Source organism: Manis javanica, chromosome 6, assembly GCF_040802235.1.
Source record: "Manis javanica isolate MJ-LG chromosome 6, MJ_LKY, whole genome shotgun sequence".
Taxonomy (NCBI): domain Eukaryota; kingdom Metazoa; phylum Chordata; class Mammalia; order Pholidota; family Manidae; genus Manis; species Manis javanica.
In genome coordinates, this window is record NC_133161.1 from 123,089,177 (window position 1) to 123,105,318 (window position 16,142).

The window sequence follows — 16,142 nt, forward strand, 5'->3', positions numbered from 1 at the left end:
TTTCCACTCTGCTTCCCACAACAACTTTGCCTGTTGATTACATCTCTTCCACGTGTTAAAGCGGAAGACACGCATGACAACCCTCTAAATTGCGTAAGCTATAGCTATCCCATCTTTACACCCGAAACAGGATTGCATATTTTTCTCCTCCCTTTTTCTTTACCTCTATTCCCGTATGACCTGAATTATAGTTCCAACTCCTTTGATTCTTAGGCTAATTAATATTAACACAAATATTATCCTAATTTGTTCTCAATTGTGTTAATTCAAAATGAAAATGTGTTCTCTGTGAAGGGACGAGGAATACCTTTTTCTTTTTCTTTCCCTTAAAGTTTAAGTTGTAGGCTTATATTCTGGTATTGAGTAAAACATATCCATACGTCATTTTTCACTAACTCTTGACTGCCAATTCTGCACCCAGTGTTTTTTAAATGAACACACAGGAATCATTTTTAATGTTTAAGAAAGTTAAAATGGAATAAAAAATTAGGATGTATTCTTTCATTTGTCTCAGTTGGGCTTGTCTTCTTTCTGTCTGCCTTGCTTACTGAGACAGAGTTGAATCGCGTCTAAATAGCCAAGTACATTAACTTTCTCTTCCCTCTACACTTAAGTTTGAGGTCCATTTTTTGCTTCTATAATAAACAAGTGTTGTGTTTATGTCCTACAAAATGACGTTTCTAAAGTATTTTCAACTGCTGGACAGAAATTCAAACTTAAAACAGTTTATTGTAAAAATAACAGAAATTTGGATTTGAACAAAAATAGTCTTCTTCGTATGTAATGTACTTATTAATTAACAAATTAAAAGGGGTTCTTCCAACTTTTGCTCAAATTGTACTTCACATAAGTAACTATTTATTCCATCTATTTCTTATCAGGGAATTGATTTTTCTTAAGTATAATTTAACTGCCTTATATGTTTGGAAATAAATTTTTATTTGTAGAATTCCTGATTTGAGATTATTTGTGCCATTGCTACTTGGATATGTGTATTTGAAACTAAACTTCTTTCTCTTCACATAGTAGATTATAACTCTGGGGGAAAATCTGTCTCCCAGTATGGGGCAAATTACCTTTGAAACCAAAATCAGTTAAAGGGAGAAATAAAGTAGGAGAAACTCATTTATTGCTTACAAGCAATCATCCATGTCTTTCATGACCTGGCTGCAAAAAAGGGATCCCACCCAACCTCTCCAGTCCAGGTATGCCCTTGCTCCCCCATGTAATCACTTATTGATATGGAGATGCACTAAGGCTAGGAAAGAGGTTCTGGAAATACTGAAATTTTACCCACATAATTAATATAAATTATCATTTTGTAATTCATACATTCTTTTAACAACCATTTTTACTACTGATTATGTGACACTATTTCATATGCCAAAGTACACCATCTCTACTCTAAAGGAGCTTATAATCCAGAAGCATAAATGTAATGTGCAAAGTTCTTTAACAGAGATATTCTCAGAAGTCTATAGGAAGACATGGGAGAACACCTCTCTCTGCGTTGAAGGGATCCTTTCACAAATGACATGCATTTGAAATGGGTCAGAAGAATGAATAGAATAACTGGACAGAGGTGATTAAAAATATCTGTGTTTACACTTACATCCACCTTCACAAACTGTTGGGTAGGAAAAGTAATTTCCTTTGTACCCTTCTAAATTCTTGGCTGAGACTCCCACCCTGTAATAAAAAGACAGATTAATAGGAGAAAAACAAACAGAAGTTTAGTAACATGTATACCTCTTGTGTACATGAGACATACCCAGGAAAACTGAGTAACTCCAAACTCACCTTAAATACCATCTTTACCTAAAGACAGAAGAATCATTGGGGGTGAAAGTCAGTTATGGGCAGTTACCAGGAAAAGCACAGCAAACAAGGATAAGGTTGTTATGCAGATTTAAGTTCTTGCCTTTTCCATTGATAGGAGTTTCTAGAGATTTGGTTATCCCTCTCTTCCTGGTACAGGGATGGAGACAACCTTACAAATGGAGATTTCTTTTATAATTGTAAATGTTTCTTCCATCTGGGGTAACTTCTATTTGGTTATCAGTTCGTCTACTGTGGCTGCAGTTTCTTAAAAATAACCAGCTCAAAATAATCCTTATACCAAATGACAAATTTTGGGGTGGCAAAATTCTACTCCCCTTCAATATCTATATATGTATTCCTATATCTATTTATATTTATATCAATATATTCAGCCAGAGCTGTGATGGGAACACAATATGGTGACTCAAATTCATATGTTCCAGAAAGTTAAAATTAATAAATATGTGTAGATGTGGCAGCCCCTGGAAAGTGCAGAGTAGGAAATGGCATTGGAGTAAGTAGCAGCTCGCTTAAGAAAAGACCATTGCACAGTTTTAATCATGAGGAGACAGTTATTTAGATGAATAGATTTGAAGCAGATAATCAGTTAGGGGGGCTATTATATTTGTGGTCATGGATCATAAAAGAAGAAACTAACAATGTGGTAGGGACATCAGTGAATTCCAGAAACTTTTAGAATGAGGAATCAAAAGGCTATGTTGGATTAATTGAGCATCTGGGACAGTGACAGAGAAGAGCCACTCTAACTCTTCTTCTGGACAGCAGAACTAGGTAGACCATGGTGAAAAAAATAGACAAGAAATAGTCTCTGCCCTCCCAGATCTTTAATTTCATTGGGACATAGAGAACCATGAACAAGACATTGTACTGAACCCATTCTACTAAGCAGAACAAAAAAGAACTCCAGTTGCTCAAAGGTAGTGGGATTAGCTGGTATGCCATATGTAAGAGATGTATTTAGGGGATGGATAATGAGTTTAGTTTTACAGATAGTGATCTATAGACTCAGTTGTACAGTACTTAAGGTAGTTGTGCTGAGTAATATTTAGTGTCTATGTTTACAGGTTATAGATCTTGGTTTGAAAGCAACCAGGTGTATTTGGTAGCTGATACGTGGAATAAATAGATTTATCTCTTGAAAATGATGTCATGAGAACACGTTTTAGAGTCAGAGAAATAAGAAGCAATCATAGACACTGAGAAGACAATACCATGTATGAAGGAGGAGAGCCACATGAAAAGATGTCAAGGAAGACAAAGCTGGAGAGAATTTCAAGAAGTGGAGCACGTACAAATGTGTCAAGTTCAAGAAGTGAAAGAATGAAAATCTGACTTTTAATTTGACTTTTAGGACTTTAGGAGTGTGCACAGATGTGTTGCAGTTATGAAAAGTGTCTCAGATGCAATGGATAGTATGAAAAGATGAAACTTTTGATATATTTGTTGTAATGAAATAGAATATTGAAGAAAGGTTTTAAAAAATGTCCCATCTCATGTGAGTTTCTTTATTTGGCTGAATTTAACTTGGGGTTAATTGTACTAATAGATTTGAGGGTATTTTATTTTTTGTTTCTGTTTTTTCTCTGGGAGATATTTATCAAATATGTCATCATATTCTTTTATTGCTGTTGTTAAAAGATTAGATCTTAGGAATTCAATTTCTGGTGCATAATCCATATATAAGGTAAGTATAGATAATTTGTATATACACATAGAAAAACATTTTACTCTTACATTTTAAGGATGAGTTGTTCTTAAAACAAAAAGCACACTACAATACAGAGCCTTTACCACAGCATGTGTATCATTTTATAACAACACATTTACCAATTCCCAATAGAGAGAATCTTGGCAGCTTTAATGCTTGTGGAATAAATTAAAGGCATAGGAAAATGTATTCATTTAGATTGGTCCCAGTTGGAGGGAGTGATTCTCCTTGAATAAACTCCAGTTAAGATTAGTCATACCTAACATCTTTCTTTAACAATAATATAAGTAAATGTAACTAAAATGTACTGCGACATTCTTCATTATACAATACTGTCCAGTATATGTCCATTGTCCCTAATGATGAGTTATGAATAATACAATTTTAAAACTCAAATCAGTTTCTAAGTACAAATATGATAGCATATGTTAAATAGAATATCATATCAATTTCCCCCTAATAAAAAAGCAAAAAAGAAGAAGTCCTCCACTCAATCTATGCCATTCACTTAGAAATTATTTACTAAAATCTGAAATAATAAAATACCACCAAAAAGAAAATATAGTTCAGATTGATTTGAGACATGGAGAACAATTAAAATGTATCTTAGCTGTTCTTAGAAAAAAGGCAAATGAAAAGTCTTTGGGGGATAAATTCCTTTACTGAAAGAATGAACAATGCTTATCTAAAACTATAGCAAGTATTTTCCATCTCAACCAATGGACTGACATGATTCTTAACTGTCATGATAAAATGAGAATGCAAATTTTTTTTTATTCTTTTGAACTCATCATATAATTTGACATATGTATCTTTTTAATTTTCTTGCATTTTTAGAGATGAATGTTTAAAGTTTATCTAACACAATTTTTTATCTAATATTTAAGAAGCTGATCAGAATACATATTTTTATTTTGGTTTGTGCATGTAGACATGACTTTTAATTAACTCAGAAATGGCTGATAATAAGATTATTAGCATGTACCAAGTGTGCAGTTAATAGAAGCAGAACTAGAGACATGGTATCTAAATACTAATTGTTTATGCCAGCCCAATCACTGCAAATATCACTAATAGCATCATTAAATCAATGTAACACTACATTATCAGCACTAAATAGACTTACTGATGTGGTATCAGATTGACACAGTGATTAGTTTATTAACATTTTCCATAACTTATGTATACACTAGAGAACCTTGGTTTGCCACATTTAGTTTTATACACTTGTGAAACATAAAAAAATGTGCTTACATTTCCATAGGTACAGTGTTTCTCTGTCACACTCAAAATTACTCAATGAGTTTTAAGGTTTTTAATTAATTATTTTTTTATTAATAAAGCTCTTGAAACTCATGAAATAAAAGTGTTATGCTCTAATGACTCTAAAAATAGAGCACAAGAAATTTAGTAGTAATACTTTTTTATCTTTAAGGTCCATATATTATACTTTTCATACTTCATATTATCCAATGGGTTGGGCATGAATGTAGTTTTGAGAGTAGAGGCAGTAGATTTCTGGTTTTTCTTGTGGTTTATTTTTTCCTATGGAAGAAACGTTGTTATTTATTTAATATGTCAAGTGAGACAACATGCTTCTTTCGGTTCTGTTTGCAATGTGTTCTTTTATCTTTTTCCCTTTTGTGCATCCCTCACCCTTCTTCCCTCATCATCCTCTATTGTTAATTTTTTTAGGAAAGATATATATGAAACACCAAAGAAAAGCAGTAGTATCTCTATTCTGAAAATGTATTTTCTCTTAATGTTCTTTAGGACTGAGAGGCTCAAACTTTATATTTCAGGACCACTTTGCATTCTTAAAATGTATTAAGGTCCCAAAGACCTTTTGTTGCTGTGGTTGATTATATCTATCAGTATTCACTATATAATTCATTAAATACTAGCAATAGTGAGTCATTTTATGCTAGTATAAATAATACATTTTATGGAAAAATGACTTTTAAAAAATAATGAAAAGATTAACATCATTTTATGTTTGTCAACTTAAAAAATATCTGGTAAAAATCCTGGTAAAAGATTCTCATGTCTGCTTCTGCAGTTAATATTTTGCAATATGAAATGGGATGTAGTTGCTGGAAAACTCCGCTGTACTCTACTCATGACAAAAAACTCCACTCATGACAGAATGAAATTTACCATCATAGCATTGTTATGAATATAGTTTAAATTCATGTACCTCCTAAGGGGGTCTTTGGGACCTCAGAGTCCTAGTCCTAGTACTAACTTTTAGAAACCAGTTGTGGGTAATGTCAGTTTTATAAATCAGAATGATTCCACTAATTGTACTAATTTTAAAACATTTATTACTGTCTCCATATATTTACACATGTGGATTTGATTCTTCAGTTATATTCATTTAAATAGCTAATGTAAATTCATTGTATAGAAAGCATTTAGTTACCTGTGTTGTAGGAATACAGACTCCAGTGGTATCCTTTTGAGCTATCATTTTCTAAAAGACCCTTTTCATGACTTTTTAAGCATGTGCTTCATCAGTATAACCACAAAATTCCATGTAATTAGTAGAGAAATTGTCATTAAAGTTAAAAGTCTTCTAAAATTACACACACATACATATACACCTTAATAAGTTAGACTGTAACTTAATGGCACATTTACTTTAAAAAAAAATGTGTTCTAAGGGTAAAATGAATCAAATGAATCCATATAAATTTGAGCTAACACCAGCCAAGTCTGAGCACAGTTATAATTAAATAATCACCAGACTTGCTTAGAAAATTGAAAGGCAGTTTAAGTATTTAATTTTCTATAAAGTATTAAAGGAGCAAATCTCCTAAGAGACATTTTTAATATTGCCTTTACCAGCTCTCTCTCCTTTTCACAAGTCCCTCTCAAAATTTCACAAGCCTAGCAGTCACCCTCAAAGCTATCAATTTCCAAAACTTCCCAGTCTCTGATCACATATCTTCTGTTTGTTTTAGTTTGCTTACTCCTTTTTTTTTCACTTTCACATTATTCTCTTAATTTCTCTTCTCACAACTCTGTCTTTGTCATATAATTCACTGTAGACCTCCTGGTTGTACCAGTTCCACCTCCCTTCCCTTTACCAACAATGAGGACAGCAAAGCACAGGAGCAGAACAGGCAGAGACCAAATCTATAGTGCATAAAGTGGGAAGGTGGAAAGGTTGAATACATACAATTTTTATTCTTGTGGTAAAAGCAAAACAATCTAAAATATAAAACAAAAGAGGATATTTCAACTTCTCTCTAAAATAAACTACATGGTTGTGATTTCAACTCTTTTTATAGTAATATTTCTATTTTATCCTGGATTCATACCCATTCCAAAAGGCTGATCAGTATATAAATAAGTATGCAGACACTTCAAACAATAACTGAATCTCTCACTCAAACACAAAATGCTGCATTCATGAAGGAATGAGAAATAGAGGAAATCTGTATTGTAATTATCAAGACATGACATGACATCTCTATGTCTGTCCACTGAGGGAAGTTTATTTTTAGCTCAGACCTCCAGCATAAAGTTTCTCTCGTCCAGCCAAAAGAAGTTTGATAGGTATTTCTACTTTCTACAGGTTAAGAAAGGGAAAATCATATAGAATGCAGAGAAAAGACCATTAGTTTTGAGAAGAGTATGCCCAGCAGATCCATACCTAGATTAATAAGGAAAGATGTTGAAGAGGATTAAACAAACTTCGAATTATAAGCAGGGTTTAGAACTTTCAGAAAATAAAGTAAAACTCTACCGTGATGCTATAAATGATGTCTAAAATTTCAGTCACATAGAATAGACACATTCAAGCATATATGGTCAATTAATATACAATAAAGGAGCGATGGATATACATTGGGAAAATAACAGCCTCTTCAACAACTGGTGATGGCAAAACTGGACAGGTACATGCAAGAAAATGAAAATGGATTATTGTCTAACTTCATACACAAAAGTGAACTTGAAATGGATTAAAGACCTGAATGTAAGTCATGAAGCCATAAAACTCTTAAAAGAAAACAAAGGCAAATATCTCTTGAATATAAACATGAGCAACTTTTTTCTGAACATATCTCCTTGGGCAAGGGAAACAAAAGGAAAAATGAACAAATGGGACTACATCAAACTAAAAAGTTTCTATACAGCAAAGAATACAATCAGCAGAACAAAAAGGCATCCTACAGTACGGGAGAATATATTCATAAACAACATATCTGACAAGCAGTTAACATCCAAACTATATAAAGAACTCACATACCTCAACACCCAAGAAGCAAATAACCCTATTAAAAAATAGTCAGAGAATATGTACACTTTTCCAAAGAAGAAAATACAGGTAGCCAAAAGGCACATGAAAAGTTGCTCCACATCACTAATTATCAGGGAAATGCAAATTATAACCACAATGAGATATCATCTCACACCAGTTAGGATGCCCATCATCAAAAAGACTGGGAACAACAAATGCTGGCAAGGATGCGGAGAACGGGGAACCCTCTTACCTGTTGGTGGGAATGTAAATTAGTTCAACCATTGTGGAAAGCAGTGTGGAGGTTCCTCAAAATACTAAACATAGAAATACCATTTGACCCAGGAATTCCACTCCTATGAATTACCCTAAGAAAACAAGATCACAGATTCAAAAACACATATGCCCCCCATGTTTATCACAGCACTATTTACAATAGCCAAGACATGGAAGAAACCTTAGTGTCCATAAGTTGATGAATGGATAAAGAAGACGTGGTACATGTACACAGTGGAATATTATTCAGCCATAAGAAGAAAACAAATCCTGCCATTTGCAACAATGTGGATGGAGCTAGAGGGTATTATGCTCAGTGAAATAAACCATGCAGAGAAAGACAAGTACCAAATGATTTCACTCATTTGTGGAGTATAACAACAAAGCAAAACTGAAGGAACAAAACAGCAGCAGACTCATACTCCAGGAAGGGACTAGCAGTTACCAAAGGGGAGGCTTGGGGAGAGCATGTTGAGAGGGAGGGAGAATGGGATTGAGGGGCATTATGATTGGCACACATGGTGTGGGGATCACAGGGAAGACAATGTAGTACAGAGAAGACAAGTAGTGACTCTGTGGCATCTTGCTACGCTGAAGGACAGTGACTGTGATAGGGTTGGGGGGGGGACCTGATAATATGGGTTAATGGAGTGACCACAATGTTGCTCATGTGAAACCTGCATAACATTATGTATTAATGACACCTTAATTAAAAATAGGCAGTCACATTATTACTGCTCCGGGTAAGGACCCAATTTTCATTTCTGTTTTTTTCAAATTCACAATATCAAACACACATTAATGAAAGTTCCTTAAAGGTAAAAGATCATATACCACTTGAAGGAAATGTGGGGGACTATATTTCAAAGACTAGGGAAGTAATTTTGTAAAAGGACTCAAAAGTATAAGCTTTAAGATTAATAAGGATTTCTATCCAAAAGATGTTAATTGATGTTAAGAGACAGATGTAACTGAGAGAAGATAAATACGGCGTATAAAATGGCCGAGGGATGAGTATCTAAAAAATACTAAGGTTAAGCCTAAGATTGATACTTAAGTCTAATATGATAAATACTGTTTTTTGAAAATAAACTGAAATCTCCACTTTCTTTATTCTAAACGTTTTTCACAGAAGATGGACTATGGCAGTACATTTCCAAAACTTACTGCTATGTAATTCTTGTTTAGATTCCTCCAACAAGAAACAGTCACTTGTGATTTGGAAGGTGATAGGGCTTTTGTGACAGCAATAGAAAACGGTGTGGGACTCTCAGATGTGAGGTTTTCCAGCAGTCTGGAGATATCTTCCTGTGAGTCACCTACCAATAAACACTGGAGGTGGTTTCTTTCAAATCTTCCCCTTCCTGATGTCATGGAAGCTAGAAGGGAATCATAGCTAACAGCAATTTTCCATATATTATCTACTCAAGCCCTTCCAAGGGATACCTCATTCTCTGTACCAGGTACCATCCTCTAAATCCCTAGAGTGGTATTTCACCTAAACTGACTGATACACTAACTAATCCCACTTATGAGTAAATTACTCAACTTAAAAAAAAATCTCCCCCTTGTATAAGGGACCATCGCATCATCATTCTTTATAAAATGAGTAGTTACAGGCTTCAAAATCCAGCATTACAGGGAGAATGCATAAGTAAAATGTGGTGAATGGAATACATCTGAGTAGTAAGAAGCAACAATTAGAACTTATAAAGAAGCATGGATATGTCTCAAGACATTGATGTTGAGGATGAAAAGGGGGTAAAATAATATGATTCAGATTTAATATCATGCCTAAATTCACACACATGCATTTAACAACAATCCATATTTTATAAGGTTTTATGCGTATTTGAGAACATATTAAATAAGGAGAGTAGGTGCATATTGGGATGGAGGAGGACAGGAAAACAGACCAGAAGAAAAGGGGAAACTTTAAAAAAATACAATAAATTAATGGAATAAATAAATAAGATAAAATATGAAAGCTATATGAAATAAATTTCAAGATGTAATATTTGAAGATAAAATATGAAATAGCAATATCTCTGACTAGATATACAAATACAATATGCTATGAGATGAGGAGTACAAGTGAGTATAAACTCTTTACGCCCAGAAAGGAAACACTAACTATGAAACAAAAATGATTTAATCAGTGTTTGTTTTATCTAAGCTCACATTAGTGTTTCTAAATTTATTTGTCATTACACATGATTGTAATGAAATTGTAATAAATTTAGATTTTGAACACTGTTCTCTTTAATAGATGTGCATCTCTCTTATGCATATATTTTGAAACTTTCCCATTGTACCTGTGTCCGTACTCTGCAAATACTTCCAAAGGAAGAATTAAATTAATTTAAAGTGCAGATGCTTTTGAAATAGTGCATAGAGCCTCTGCCCTTTCAACATCCTTTTACAAATGCTTGTTTATTAAATTCATGTTTTTAAATGATTTAACATTTTCATATATTAAAGATGTTAAATGTGTTAACATTAAAAGGTAATAGAAGAAAAAATATGGCAGTGATGTTATTTTTTAAATGTCAGATTTGCCCTCTTTTTCTCCCCTAACCTATAGAAATTTTATAGCATAATTAGTTACACAGATGGTCTTCAAGTTGTCCTCCCTCCCATGTGCCAACATCATCTGTATTGCAGATAACTGATCATTCTTTACCCTTCCACATTTATCAATTTTGCTTGAGAAGTAATGTATCCAACTCCAAGGGACATGTCATGATTTGCTGGATCCTGTCATGGTGAACCTATACCTTTGCTAGGGATTGATTGAGGACTGGGCAATAAAAACACATAGATTTTAGAAAAACAATCCCCCTGGATTCAGGCAAGAGTGGCATGAGGATACTACCCTGTTGTTCCTCCTCACCCCTCCACTTGAAATGTGATTTCTCTAACAGTCATCTTGCACCTATCAAATAACAAGCCAAAGGACTAGACCAAAATGCTTAAGAGAGTGAAATGTTTAACACGGTGAAGTGGAAAAATGGAAATATGGAGATAAAAACTTTTAGTAGTTTGATTTATTTGCTTTATTTAATTACCTATTCTTATAGCTTCTAATATGTTGCCAAAATTTTATATTAAGTGGAATTTCTATGAAATATAATAGCACATTAATATTAAGTAATTAGAGGAAATATCTTGAGTTTTATGATTAATGAAAATAAAAGTCAATTATTACTTCCTATTCATAGTCTATCCAGAGGAGAGATTCATTTTATAAAATTTTATAGCTAAGAGCAGATGGCTGACAGTTTCAAAAAAAAACTTAAACATACTGTAAACTATAATAGATTTTATCTAGGATACCTATTAAATGCAGTAATTTCAAAAATTATTACTTGAATAAATAAATTGTTACTAGTTACACAATTGGTTTACTATGTACTTGGGAAAAGTCCTTTAAGTGATGTCATTAATTAAAAATTCTTAAATTAGTAACATGGCTCTAATCAAAAAATTTATTTTTAGAAAATAAGAAAAAGATTAAAAGTTACTTCAGGGATTTTTCATTGCTCCTTATAAAATTTTATAATTTTATAAAGTTACATTATAAAAATGTAATTTTATAATTAGTGATAAAATATGTATAACCATGTCAAACTTTAAGTTTAGAAAAGTAATACTGCTTTTATACCAACAATTATTATTGTCTCTATTTTTTTTTTTTTTTTTTTTTTTTTTTTTTTTTGAGAGGGCATCTCTCATATTTATTGATCAAATGGTTGTTAACAACAATAAAATTCAGTATAGGGGGGTCAATGCTCAATGTACAATCATTAATCCATCTCAAGCCTAATTCTCGTCAGTCTCCAATCTTCTGAAGCATAACGAACAAGTTCTTACATGGTGAACGAATTCTTACATGGTGAACAGTACAAGGGCAGTCATCACAGAAACTTTCGGTTTTGATCACGCATTATGACCTATAAACAATCAGGTCAAATATGAATATTCGTTTGATTTTTATACTTGATTTATATGTGGATCCCACATTTCTCCTATTATTATTATTATTTTTATTTTTAATAAAATGCTGAAGTGGTAGGTAGATGCAAGATAAAGGTAGAAAACATAGTTTAGTGCTGTAAGAAGGCAAATGTAGATGATCAGATGATCAGGTGTGTGCCTATGGACTAAGTATTAATCCAGGCTAGACAAGGGCAGCAAGACATCCACGGATGCAGAAGATTTCTCTCAAAGCAGGGGGGGTGAGGTTCTGAGCCTCACCTCTGTTGATCCCCAAATTCTCACCTGATGGCCCCCCTGCGACTGTGCCTGTCTTAGGTTGTTCCTCCCTTGAGGAATCTTACCCGTCTCTGGCTAACCAGTCATCTTCCGGGGCCATACAGGGAAATGTAAAGTTGGTAAGTGAAAGAGAAGCCATATTGTTTGCAAAGGTTAGCTTTTTACTTCTTTGCAGATTTATGCCCTGTGGCTTCTATGCCCAGCACTTGTCTCGAGGTATCTTTACCACCTGGAGGAATTATGATACTCGGTAAATTCGATATGAGGCACGAATTCTATTTAAAGTTTGTAATTAGGAAGGAAGAAGAAAAGCTATAGATGTAGCATATGAAGGAAACTTGGGAGGATTGATTATTTCTTTGACATATCTTCTTGTATAGTACCTTAAGTATGTATAGGTTTTAAACTACTAACTAATTTGCACACACATATTAACATAATAGGAATACGGTGACATAAACAAAGCAAATCTATAATTACCAGCCATCTCCAGTGAAGCCAAGAAAACCATTTAGGCACCCTAGGCATTTGTGAAAATTTATCTATGATATGATGGATATTTTCCAACTGTACTTGAACCATCAGACAAATTAAAGCAGCCCATTTCTGGGATCTGTTCACATCCCATATGTTCTTTTAACCATAGATAGTCTATAGTCATGAGATTTTGGGGTGCTACAACTTGCACCCCTCCCAACTCCTGGTTGAGTTCCAACAGTACAGATCCAGTCAAATTCGTTGTCTCACTGTATGCACATGCCAGCCTAGACATCTCCCTCCTCCTTCTTATGGCAAGTCCAGGAGATGGTGGGCTGGATGCAGCCACAACCGCAGCATCGTCCGGATCCCTGTGGAGGCTTTTTGATGATCATCCCCCGGCACGAGTCCTCCAGAGAGTGCTGATGCCGGAAGCTCCTCCTCATATCGTATCTTAGTTCATTTTCTGGGTATCCAAGCTAGGCCTTGATCTTCTGCGTAGAAACAAACAGACCCTTTGCCCACACTTTGACATGCCCTCTATGCCACTGTGCAGAACTCATTGGAGGTCAGCACACAGTAACTGCTTTTTTTTTTTTTTTTTTTAATTAAGAGAAAGGAATATTATCAGAAAAGAGTACCTCCATAGCTGATCATCTGACACCCTTTAAGTGATCAACATTAAGGATATTTAAAGCATGTGTTGATCCTTGATTTACCAATAGTTTTATCCTGTTAAGGAGTAATCCCCCTTTTCTTTCTTTCTTTCTTTTTTTTTTTTTAAATTTTTAATCTACACTTACCTGAAGAATACTATGTTTACTATGCTCTCCCCTATATCAGGTCCCCCCTAACAACCACATTACGGTTACTGTCCATCAGCTTAGCAAAATGTTGTAGAGTCACTACTTGTCCTCTCTGTGTTGTGCAGCCCACCCTCCCCTATCTCCCTCCCCCCCATGCATGCTAATCTTAATACCCCCCTTCTTCTTCCCCCCCCTTATCCCTCCCTGCCCACTCATCCTCCCCAGTTCCTTTCCCTTTGGTACCTGTTAGTCCATTTTTGGGTTCTGTAATTCTGCTGCTGTTTTGTTCCTTCAGTTTTTCCTTTGTTCCTATACTCCTCAGATGAGTGAAATCATTTGGTATTTCTCTTTCTCCGCTTGGCTTATTTCACTGAGCATAATACTCTCCAGCTCCATCCATGTTGCTGCAAATGGTTGGATTTTTCCACTTCTTATGGCTGAGTAGTATTCCATTGTGTATATGTACCACATCTTCTTTATCCATTCATCTACAGATGGACATTTAGGTTGCTTCCAATTCTTGGCTATTGTAAATAGTGCTGCGATAAACATAGGAGTGCATCTGTCTTTCTCAAACTTGATTGCTGCGTTCTTAGGGTAAATTCCTAGGAGTGGAATTCCTGGGTCAAATGGTAGGTCTGTTTTGAGCATTTTGATGCACCTCCATACTGCTTTCCACAATGGTTGAACTAATTTACATTCCCACCAGCAGTGTAGGAGGGTTCCCCTTTCTCCACAGCCTCGCCAACATTTGTTGTTGTTTGTCTTTTGGATGGCAGCTATCCTTACTGGTGTGAGGTGATACCTCATTGTAGTTTTAATTTGCATTTCTCTGATAATTAGCGATGTGGAGCATCTTTTCATGTGTCTCTTGGCCATCTGTATTTCTTTTTTGGAGAACTGTCTGTTCAGTTCCTCTGCCCATTTTTTAATTGGGTTATTTGTTTTTTGTTTGTTGAGGCGTGTGAGCTCTTTATATATTCTGGACGTCAAGCCTTTATCAGATCTGTCATTTTCAAATATATTCTCCCATACTGTAGGGTTCCTTTTTGTTCTATTGATGGTGTCTTTCGCTGTACAGAAGCTTTTCAGCTTAATGTAGTCCCACTTGCTCATTTTTGCTGTTGTTTTCCTTGCCCGGGGAGATATGTTCAAGAAGAGATCACTCATGTTTATGTCTAAGAGGTTTTTGCCTATGTTTTTTTCCAAGAGTTTAATGGTTTCGTGACTTACATTCAGGTCTTTGATCCATTTTGAGTTTACCTTTGTATATGGGGTTAGACAATGGTCCAGTTTCATTCTCCTACATGTAGCTGTCCAGTTTTGCCAGCACCATCTGTTGAAGAGACTGTCATTTTGCCATTGTATGTCCATGGCTCCTTTATCAAATATTAATTGACCATATATGTTTGGGTTAATTTCTGGGGTCTCTAATCTGTTCCACTGGTCTGTGGCTCTGTTCTTGTGCCAGTACCAAATTGTCTTGATTACTATGGCTTTGTAGTAGAGCTTGAAGTTGGGGAGTGAGATCCCCCCTACTTTATTCTTCTTTTTCAGGATTGCTTTGGCTATTCGGGGTCTTTGGTGTTTCCATATGAATTTTTGAATTATTTGTTCCAATTCATTGAAGAATGTTGCTGGTAATTTGAGAGGGATTGCATCAAATTTGTATATTGCTTTCGGCAGGATGGCCATTTTGACGATATTAATTCTTCCTAGCCATGAGCATGGGATGAGTTTCCATTTATTAGTGTCCCCTTTAATTTCTCTTAAGAGTGACTTGTAGTTTTCAGAGTATAAGTCTTTCACTTCCTTGGTTAGGTTTATTCCTAGGTATTTTATTCTTTTTGATGCAATGGTGAATGGAATTGTTTTCCTGATTTCTCTTTCTATTGATTCGTTGTTAGTGTATAGGAAAGCTACAGATTTCTGTGTGTTGATTTTGTATCCTGCAACTTTGCTGTATTCCGATATCAGTTCTAGTAGTTTTGGAGTGGAGTCTTTAGGGTTTTTTATGTACAGTATCATATCATCTGCAAATAGTGACAGTTTAACTTCTTCTTTACCAATCTGGATTCCTTGTATTTCTTTGTTTTGTCTGATTGCCGTGGCTAGGACCTCCAGTACTATGTTAAATAACAGTGGGGAGAGTGGGCATCCCTGTCTGGTTCCCGATCTCAGTGGAAATGCTTTCAGCTTCTCGCTGTTCAGTATAATGCTGGCTGTGGGTTTATCATATATGGCCTTTATTATGTTGAGGTACTTGCCCTCTATTCCCATTTTGCTGAGAGTTTTTATCATGAATGGATGTTGAATTTTGTCAAATGCTTTTTCAGCATCTATGGAGATGATCATGTGGTTTTTGTCTTTCTTTTTGTTGATGTGGTGGATGATGTTGATGGATTTTCGAATGTTGTACCATCCTTGCATCCCTGGGATGAACCCCACTTGGTCATGGTGTATGATCCTTTTGATATACTGTTGAATTCTGTTTGCTAATATTTTATTGAGT